Source organism: Epinephelus moara, chromosome 8, assembly GCF_006386435.1.
Source record: "Epinephelus moara isolate mb chromosome 8, YSFRI_EMoa_1.0, whole genome shotgun sequence".
NCBI lineage: Eukaryota > Metazoa > Chordata > Actinopteri > Perciformes > Serranidae > Epinephelus > Epinephelus moara.
In genome coordinates this window covers 46040542-46050763 of record NC_065513.1, presented here as the reverse complement: position 1 = coordinate 46050763, position 10222 = coordinate 46040542, and the positions used below count along the sequence as shown (strand labels likewise).

Genomic DNA, 10222 nt, shown 5'->3' with positions numbered 1-10222 from the left:
TAGCTTGATGAGAAATCAGTGGTGTAACGTTAGCTTGCTGAGCATGACATGTTTTTGTCTTTTAAATATTCTATAAATGTTTGTGACAATTCTACACATTAATACAACTAAACTAAACCCTGTAGTTGATGCTCCAACCTGACAGAAACATTTTCATGCTTTAAAGTGACGATGAAGTAGCGCTGCCTCTGTGTTCTTTTGACTGTAATATGTGTTTATCATCATAACTGATTCCACAGTATTTTATCTCGGTTTATTATAGAGCATGTTCACTATGTTCAGTTCAAATAACATTTAACATTTAGTGTTAGTTTGTGTATGTGGAGTCGAGTAGAGGTAAGATCTGTGCATCCTCTTTCCTTAATTATCCATTTATTAAACTGTGATATATTATCTTTAACTGTCTTGTCTTAAACTGGAGTGATGGGAAATCACAACGCTGCTAAACAACAGATCCTAATGACATCAGAGGCTCTCCCAGAGATCTGAGGCCTCTCTGAATTTCTGCTTTGGTGGACTTGTGAAATGTCACGGCTGAAGTACTGTCCTAAATTTAACATTTGCATTTATCTAAGTATGGTCCAGATACCCGCCTGTCTTGTTCATCCATTTCATCAAGGATGCTTTTGGAGGTGACCTGTGTGAACTCGCGGTACACAAGTATCCCAGCATGCATTTCACTTCAACCAGCAGCAGTGATGGAGGACATGAACCAAACTCACATGTAAGTTATGATTTTTGTGCTGCAAGTGTTGTTGGTGTCACCAGATTTAGTTTTTTAATTCCAAGTTTAAGCAGGAAAGTAACGGTTTATATTTCAGTTCTGTCATCGATTAATTCAAATAATGTCTACTTAAAAATTTAGCTTAATATATTTGGAGATGCAAGGACCTGCTGCTCCTTCTAGGTCATCTCAGTCAGAGCAGATTTACCTCAGCAAACACTTTGTTAATTGACCAGTGGTTCTGATGTCTCTGTGATGTTGTAAGTATCAGATGTGATTTGTTTCAGAAGATAAACTTTAGTGTCAGAACTGGAGATTTTTGTATTGAAAGGTCAACAACTGTGCTGCCTCTGTTTCTGACCAGAATATGTGTTAATCACTGTAAATGATTCCATGATATCTTTTCATGACTTATTATAGTGCATATTAACTGTGTCAGGCAAAATAACATTTAAATGTTAAGTGGAGGGTCATCTGAGGAAACACAGGTCCTCACAGAATGGAGGGCTGCATATTAAAGCTTCTCCACTGGTCTTCAACAATCATTCAAAAATGAAAGTGAACATGATTTTTGTTAGTTTGTGTATATGTAGTCATGTAGAGGTAAGATCTGTGTGCCCTTCTTCTTTCATTATCCATGAATTTAACTGTCTTATATTATCTTTGTCTTATCTTCAACTGGAGTGTTGTAATGCTTCTAAACAACAGATCCTAATGACATCAGAGGCTCTCCCAGAGATCTGAGGCCTCGCTGAATTTCTGCTTTGGTGGACTTAATTTAACATTTGCATTTATCCAAGTATGGTCCAAATACTCGCCCCTCTTGTTCGTCCATTTCATCAAGGATGCTTTTGGAGGTGACCTGTGTGAACTTGCGGTACAAAAGTATCCCAGCATGCATTTCATTTCAACCAGCAGCAGTGATGGAGGACATGAACCAAACTCACATGCAAGTAAATATTTTTGCACTGTTGTTGTTGTCACCAGATTTAGTGTTGAGAATTGTATTTTTAGAGAGAACTGAACAGTTTATATTTCAAATATGTTGTTAATTTATCAAAATAATGACGACTTGAAAATTAGCTTAGTGTTTTAGGAAATGTAAGGGCCTACTAGTCCTTCTAGTTTATCCTAGTCAGAACAGATTTACCTCAGCAAATGTTTCAGTGATTTACCGTTGGTCCTGATGTCTGATGTTTTAAAATAGGTTGTAATCAGTTTAAGTGATAAACTTTTGTTTCAGAGTTTTCTTTTCGGAGTTTTCTTCGCTGTATTGATGAGTAAAATAGTGCTAACTCTGTGTTCTTTTTACTGGACTAATAATCTCTGGACAAGCAACCTTGTAAATAATTTAAGTCTTTATACCTGTCAAATTATTCTACTCTGATTTGACTACTACGATAGAATGATAGATAGAACAATAGATAGATAGATAGATAGATAGACTTGTACTCTATCTATCTATCTATCTATCTATCTATCATCACTCTGAGTACACTTGATAGCTAGTTGCATAAATATAAGTGTAAGTTTCTGCAGATGTGTAGGTATGTAAATATTTAAAGTCCTGTAAGGCCCCTTAGCACCATGTGTGGAAACCAGCTGCAACTCTTCATCTGTCCACCAGGAGTCGCAGTGAGTATAGAAGCTGAGACAGTTTGCCGTCAGACTGCTGTTTTATTTCAAGTTTACTTTTTGCAGCTGGAGTTTTTCATTGACCCAGTGTGCCTGAAATCAGCTGTTCAACAGGTGTACCTGTCATTGATGCTGAGCAGTAGTGTTGAGTCACAGCTAACAACCCCCACTGTGCTTATTATAGGATATATAAACCACAGAAACAATCATTATGTGATACCTGATAAAACAAGTGTACATACTAAAGTACATTTAAACTGACATATGATTGCTTAGCATAGACAAAAAGTGACCAAACTGTGAAGTCAGTGACTGAACTGAACAAAATCACTCAAATATTAAATCTTAATCTCACTTACAGGATGCTCACATACTCAGATTTATGGTGAGACTCTTTTATCAATAACAAAGGATGTCAAGACGTGACTACACTGAATCACAGGTGTGAAGGATTCTGGATCAACAACAGTCAACTCAACAACAAAGACAGTGATGTAAAACAGTATGAGCAAAGAGAACAGTGGACGACAATAAACCTCTCTAACACTAACTGACAGACACTCATGATGTCAACTGAACCCCACTGATGTCTCTATTTTCTTTATGCTCCTCCTGTTCTTAGTGTCAAAAATGACCCACGCTCACCAAACCCCTTTGATGAAGCCTCTTAACTGACTTTTAGACCAGAAATCAATTCTGCATAAAGAAACATCACCTGCCCTACAACTGTTTTCTAATTTACAGTGCAGAGACTTTATTTATTCAGAGCACAGCACTTGCTTTTAATACATTAAAAACACGTTAATTGAGTTTTAATTGTTGTACTTGATGTGTCATGTTATTGTGATATTACTAATACAACTCCTACCAATAATATTCATGGTAAGAATAAGCTGGTGGTTGTTGGACCTGATGTTTAGCAAATGCTAAAACAGATGTTTCAGTTCATGTGTCTTGGATTTCTTCTTGAACATTGGTCAGTGCACTTAGTGTAACTGGGATACTTTGACAGTATCCCCCGTAACATGATTATGGTAAGATTAAGGACATACAGTGGTGGAAAAAAGTTTTCGGACACCCTTAAAATTTTACACAATCTCAAATATTATCATGAAATATTTGTGGAAAAATCTTTTTTGTGTTTCAAAAGGTGTGGCTGCATTAGACAGATACAAACAAATACAAATTATATTTTTTTGTTTATTGTTTACAAGAAAAACTAACAAAACTAAATTCTTGACAGTTTCAATATGTCAGTTCTCAACATTGTCGGTATCAAAGTCAACAAATAACAGAGAATTCGTTCAAAACTGAACAAAAAATAAATAAACCATCACATCATCAAATTAATATTTAGTAGTCCTGCCATTGGCACGTAGTAGAGCTCTAATCCTGGCTGGCATGTTCCCCACGAGCCTTTCACACTGTTGAGGGGTAATCTTGTCCCATTCTTCTTGAATTACTGCTTTTAATTCTTCTAAATTCTTTGGTTTATGCTTTGAAACAGACCTTTTGATAATCCACCACAGATTTTCAATAGGGCTCATGTCTGGGGATTGAGCTGGCCACTCTAAGACCTGGATACTGTGCTCCTGCAGCCAAGTTCTACTGGCCTTGGATGTGTGGCAAGGGGCATTATCTTGTTGAAACATCCAGTTTTTACCTCGACGGAACAGTACACGCGCAGAAGGGAGCATGTGGGTTTGGAGAATGGTACAATACTTGGTAGAGTTCAATGTGCCATCACAGACAGTGAGATGACCAACACCAGCAGCACTCATGCATCCTCAAACCATGATACTGCCTCCACCATGCTTGACAGTAGGTACTGTACATGCTGGAGATAATGCTTCGCCTGGCCTTCTGCGTACCCTCACATTAGTAGGAGGAAGATAAAGCTGGAAACTGGACTCATCTGACCACAAAATCTTGCAATTCCTGGCTGTCCAGTTCTTGTGTGCCTGCGCCCAACGACGCCGGGCTAACCTCTGTCTCTCATTGATCAGGGGCTTCTTGATAGCCTTGTAGGACCTTTTTTATGGAACCAATCAATTTTAAGTTTTTAATGGCTTTTTTAGGATATATTTAGTATTTTGGCTGTGACTGTACTAAAAGAAATTGCACTTGAAGACCTAAGAGTGATTCTTAATGCCATATTTCACAAATGCATGGGGTGTCCAAAAACTTTTTTCCACCACTGTACATAAATAAATAGAGATGAGTTTATTAGAGTCAAAAGTTTGTTTGACTTCGTCATTAACAACAGTCCACACTGAGCTAAGAAAACACTTTAATCTTTAATAATAATAAGGATCAGGTACAGAACATGATTAAAGATTCATCTGAATTATGTCTTAAATTGATTCAATCAGTCAGAAAGTATCCATTCTTGTTGGACATGAACCAAAACAAAGAAACATTAAAACATTCAGTTTTTATCAGGTTCACATTTGAAATTATATTCACATAGAACATCTGAACATTTCATTTGACAAACATCATGTTCTTTTCTCATACTCAAAAGAAAACAAAGATCATCTGTAATGGCCATTATCTTTAGAGAATTATACAGGAAAATAAAAACATCAGAAAGGTAAATAATTCTCAAAACAGTGGAGAAGAAAACAATGCTACACATATAGACATATGCAATTCAGACATTTAGGCAACTTTCCCACTGGAGAAAAAAAAACCTAACACCTACTAACATCTGCCTTTTTCATTTAAAGGGAAAGGTTACAGTCAGCTTTCACTCCAGGGACAAATGACTCTGCAGTAGTCATGAGTATTTATCAAGTCCAGCTCCAATTGACTTCTATGGGCAGTGATGGAAACATGACACCCAGGTAGATGCCCTAATTTCACTCCTTTGCCAGCACAATGCAATGACAGGCTGCCACCACATACCATCTGTCTTCATCCAAGCAGCACTAAATCATCGTTTAAAATTAAGGCAGCGCCAAGTTTAAAAGAGAGACTGAATAAGTTTGAGATGTAAGGGCTCATTATGCTCCCTTTACGTACGAAAATGTATACGTCCATTTCAAACGATGTCACTGTCACTGCCCACATACTTCCATGCGTCCTTTACGTTGACATGGATGTTAACCTATATATCCACCAGGAGGCAGCCCAGTGTCTAAAGTTTATGACAACAACAAACTCAAAAACAAACATGGCGACTGTGGAGGAGATATTGATAATGTACCTCTTGCATAAAAGACAAAAACAGGGGCAGCATTGTAGGAGGCGGTGGTCGGTGAGGCCGTTAAATACATCGCGACTGGAGGACTGAGAATTCTTTTCTCTAGTACTGCCGATGAGAGAAATTGAATTGTTATTTCTTCTTCGTGTCTCACTAGAGCTACGTATCGGGTAGTGACATCAACACTGCCCCCACGGTTCCCGGTGGTACTGCTCCGTTTAGCCCGTATCCATAAGCTTTATGGAAACGTGCAGAAATACGGATGAAATGAACATGGAGCACGGACAGAAGGGTCTGACCGTATCTGGATCCGTTTTTAACGTTGAGCATAAATGAGCCTTAAGAGTGATATTTTTGTTGGCCTCCATGCTGCTTTCTACTGTTACTAACTCGATACTAAAACTTAGTACAGACACACACACACACACATACACACAACAGAGTGACGTCAGACATCAGCAGAGAGGCAGCGGTGCAGACGAAGGGAATATAACTTACTCTACTTGACGACAACTACGGTTGTTACTGTGAGAGTGCAATAAAACCTCTGCCAGTAAAAAGCCAATACTTTATCAACAGTGTTGGGAACGTTACTTTAAAAAAGTAATTAGTTATAGTTACTAGTTACTTTCCCCCAAAAGTAACTGAGTGACTAACTGAGTTACAGCACTGTAAAGGTAACTAATTACCTGGAAAAGTAACTATAGCCTTACTTTTTTATAAAATACTCCATCCATCCATCCATCCACTTATCCAGGGCCGGGTCATGGGGGCAGCAGGCCGAGCAAAGCACCCCAGACATCCCTATCCCGCTTTCCAGCTCCTTCTGGAGGACCCTGAGACGTTCCCAGGTCTAGGGATGTAACAATTACCGATATTACGGTAAATTTCGGTTAATTTTTACACGGTAAGAATTACCGTTTATGTTTAAATTAATTGCATTATCGCAGTGGATCATCAGGACATGTAATAACAGCCTCATTCAAGTCTCGCGATGCAGGCGCTGCGTGAATGCGTACCGTGTGTAAACACAAAGAATGAAAACATGGCGGAAGGTGGTGATAGCGGCACGCAGGACATTTCCCCCCAACTAAACGCACAAAGTCTGAAGTCTGGGCGTACTTTGGGTTTCTGAAGAATGCCGAGGGACAGCTGGTGGAGGACAACTATCCTGTGTGCAGAACATGCAGAAAGAAAGTTGCTGCGAAGGGTAGCAACACTACAAATCTGCTGGCTCATCTCCGTGACTGTCATCCACAGCTTTACAGCCAATGCAAGTTATGCTATGCAAATGTCAGTTATTGTGTGAGGGACTTCGGTTTTACTGAGATTGTCATAATGTGTAACTCTCGATGTATATGAGACATTTGAGCTGTATCTGTCCTCCTAAACAGCGACTAGGTTTTCCGTTTTCATTTAAGACACTTAGGAGCTAATACTAGCTGAGTAGCTAATAGCCGTATTAGCAGCTATGTTGTGAAGTGTTTCAAAATGAAACGGAGCTGAAAACACTGAGCGGAGCCGACAGAATATAAACCGATGTGACATAACGTAACGCTAATTGAGATCAACTATGATTGAATCACTGTGATTATGGTTATTGTATGTCGAGCTAAAATCGATACAGATGGCCAGTTACGCTTTCTCGACATAAGCTCAAGGAAACAATATAAAACGCTGCCATGTTAACCTTTGACTGAGAGCCTTAATGGGGGCTCTTGGTTTTATAAGGTTAATTAAATTCACTGCTCACAGTCTTGACCTAACACACACACACACACACACACACACACACACGAGAGCATGCACTCCTTTTCTCATACAGGCACTGACACCTCTGACTCACATGCACAATTCTTATATGTGAATTATTCTGTGTAATGATGACCATTGTCCTTTGGGTTTTTTGGTTTCTCTTGCACATTTGTGATATCTGTTCTATATATTGTATGTTTTTTGTTCTACTCTTGCATTGTTTTCTTTTATATATATTTTTCCTCTCGTGCTATATAAATTGTTTACATATTTTGCTGACTGTTAAGATGCACCAGACAAATAAGCTTTGTTCCTGTAATTTGTTTACATTTAAAATAAAATTTTCTGTTGCTGTGCCAATCCCTTGCCCCTTTAATGTGAAAGTGTCATTTTAATATAAGATTTTGGCTGTTAACATTTTGGTATGATAAGGAAGTTACAAGATTTAGTGATTACAAGATTTAGTGAAGTTATTTCAATATATCTATTTTTTGGACATTTTACAGCGCTTGAAAAAACATCGCGATATTATCGTTTACCGTGATAATTTGGTCACTATAATCGAGATAGCAAATTTTCCATATCGTTACATCCCTGCCCAGGTCAGATGACATATATAATCCCTCCAGTGTGTTCTGGGTCTGCCCTGGGGCCTCCTACCAGTGGGACGTGCCCGAAACACCTCCAGCGGAAGGCACCCAGGAGGATCCTGTTCAGATGCCTGAACCACCTCAACTGACCCCCTTTGACCTGAAGGAGCAGCAGCTCTACTCCGAGCTCCCTCCAGATATCCAAGCTCCTCCCCATATCTCTAAGGCTGAGCACAGACACCCCACGGAGGAAACTCATTTCCACTGCTTGTATCTGTGACCTCATTCTTTCAGTCACTACCCAGAGTTCATGACCATAGGTGAGGGCTGGGACGTAGATGGACCAGTAAATCAAAAGTTTTGCTTTCGGGCTCAGCTCCCTCTTCACCACAACGGACCGGCGCAGCGCCTGCATGACTGCAGAAGCTGCACTGACCCGCCGATCCATCTCATGCTCCACTCTACCCTCACTCGTGAACAAGACCACGAGATACTTGAACTCCCTCGCTTGAGGCAGTAACTCTCCCCCAACCTGGAGAGGGCAAACCACGGATTATAAAATGCTAAAATATGTCAAATTGCTTGGACACCCCCCTTAATGGAACTGTATGTAATGAAACTCAACATTGAATATGGTGTGTGTGTGTGTGTGTGTGTGTGTGTGTGTGTGTGTGTGTGTGTGTGTGTGTGTGTGTGTGTGTAAGAACCTCCATTAATTGACTGACCATCACCTGTGTGTGTGGAGAAGGAGAGAGCGGAGCTGTGGAAACATCCTGCAGTCCGACATACTATCATGCGTTTAAATAACTTACTAGATCGATATATAGAGAGAAAGGCGACGTTTAGAGAACAAGCCCAAATAAGCAACCCGCGACTACCAATATTTGTAAGTGACTTTACAAAAAAACAAGCCCACACAGCAACCCTGCTTGTGTGCTTGGGAATACCCGCCCTACTCTGCCTCTGACTGGTTTATGATGACATTTTACTCTCCCTAAGCCGATCATCATGACTTATGCTTCCCCCTCACCTGCCCTCAGCAAAGAAAAAGAAACTTTAGAGCTCCGCTGAGAAGGAGCTGGTTTGGGTGAAAGCTGCTTCAGTGAACTCAAGTAAAGCCGAGTATCGGCGCATTTTATTGTAATAACGGTAACGCCGTTATAACGGGAGAGACAGTAACTTTTTTGATTACTCGTTACTGAAAAAAGTAGCACCGTTAGTAACGCTATTTCTTCATAACGCCATTATTCCCATCAGTGTTTATCAGTACATGTGATCAGCATGTAGAAAGCCATATTTTAATCTGTTCTGTCAGCAGTCTCTCATTCACCACTGTTGTGGTTTACTATTGAAGTTTACACAAGCACATCGCGCTCGCAGGGCCAACAGCAAACTCTTAAAGACAAACTAAAAATGAAATATATCTGTCTGTCTATCTATCTATCTATCTATACATACATGTATGCTAAAAGAAAGTGGATGGGTTGCTCGCTGCTAAAAATGTGGCACATCAACATTATCTGGTTTTAAAATCTGGCCCAGTAATCTGTAATTGAATAGCCCTGACCTAAAGATTGTGTTGTTGCTGTTATTTTTGTGATGTTTTATAAATAAAAAAAGCAATATATGGCTGTAATTTTGTTTTGGGTTTTTTTTCTGTAGTATTGAAAATAGTATTGAGTATCAAGTTTGATATTTTAGTATCGTGACAACACAACAGGCTCCTGATTTTGACACCTGACAGCCAATGAGAAGTATTAAAGGCCAAACACACCGGCGCCGTATGACACACGTCAAAACAGACGCCCCCATTATTCTCTATTTACAAACCCACACCGACAGCATGTAGACGCGCGTCTATTGTCCTATTTTCCAGTGTCGCTGCCCTTGAAAAAGCGCTTCTTTTTCAGAGAAAAGCCTATTTTGTACTTCCCAGCTCCCGTAGTAGCAGCTCTGTTGAAGAGAAGAGAAGCAGAACTTTGGCGCCATCTATTGTTTGTTAATTGGTACCGTTGTTGTCTGGTTGTCATGGTCGTGGTTGTGGTCGTCCGGCGTTGTGTGTTTTCTTTCTCTTCCTGTGTCTTCTTCCTCATCGTTTGCTGATCCTGTAAGTTTATTTAGCTCCTTTAACTTTAGCTTATATTGGAGTTATGCTGGGCGGCATGGTGGTGTGGTGGTTAGCACTCTCGCCTCACAGCAAGAGGGTTGCCGGTTCGATCCCAGGTGTGGGAGCTCTTCTGTGCGGAGTTTGCATGTTCTCCCCGTGTCAGCGTGGGTTCTCTCCGGGCACTCCGGCTTCCTCCCACAGTCCAA

At 40.0% G+C, this 10222-nt stretch overlaps 1 protein-coding gene across 1 annotated transcript in view; it reads right to left on the bottom strand.

Annotated features, from left to right (window-relative positions):
• The window catches only part of LOC126394935 (protein mono-ADP-ribosyltransferase PARP14), a 118703-nt gene that overhangs the window by 22310 nt on the left and 86171 nt on the right, over positions 1-10222 (bottom strand). The gene's annotated exons all lie outside the window — the stretch shown is intronic.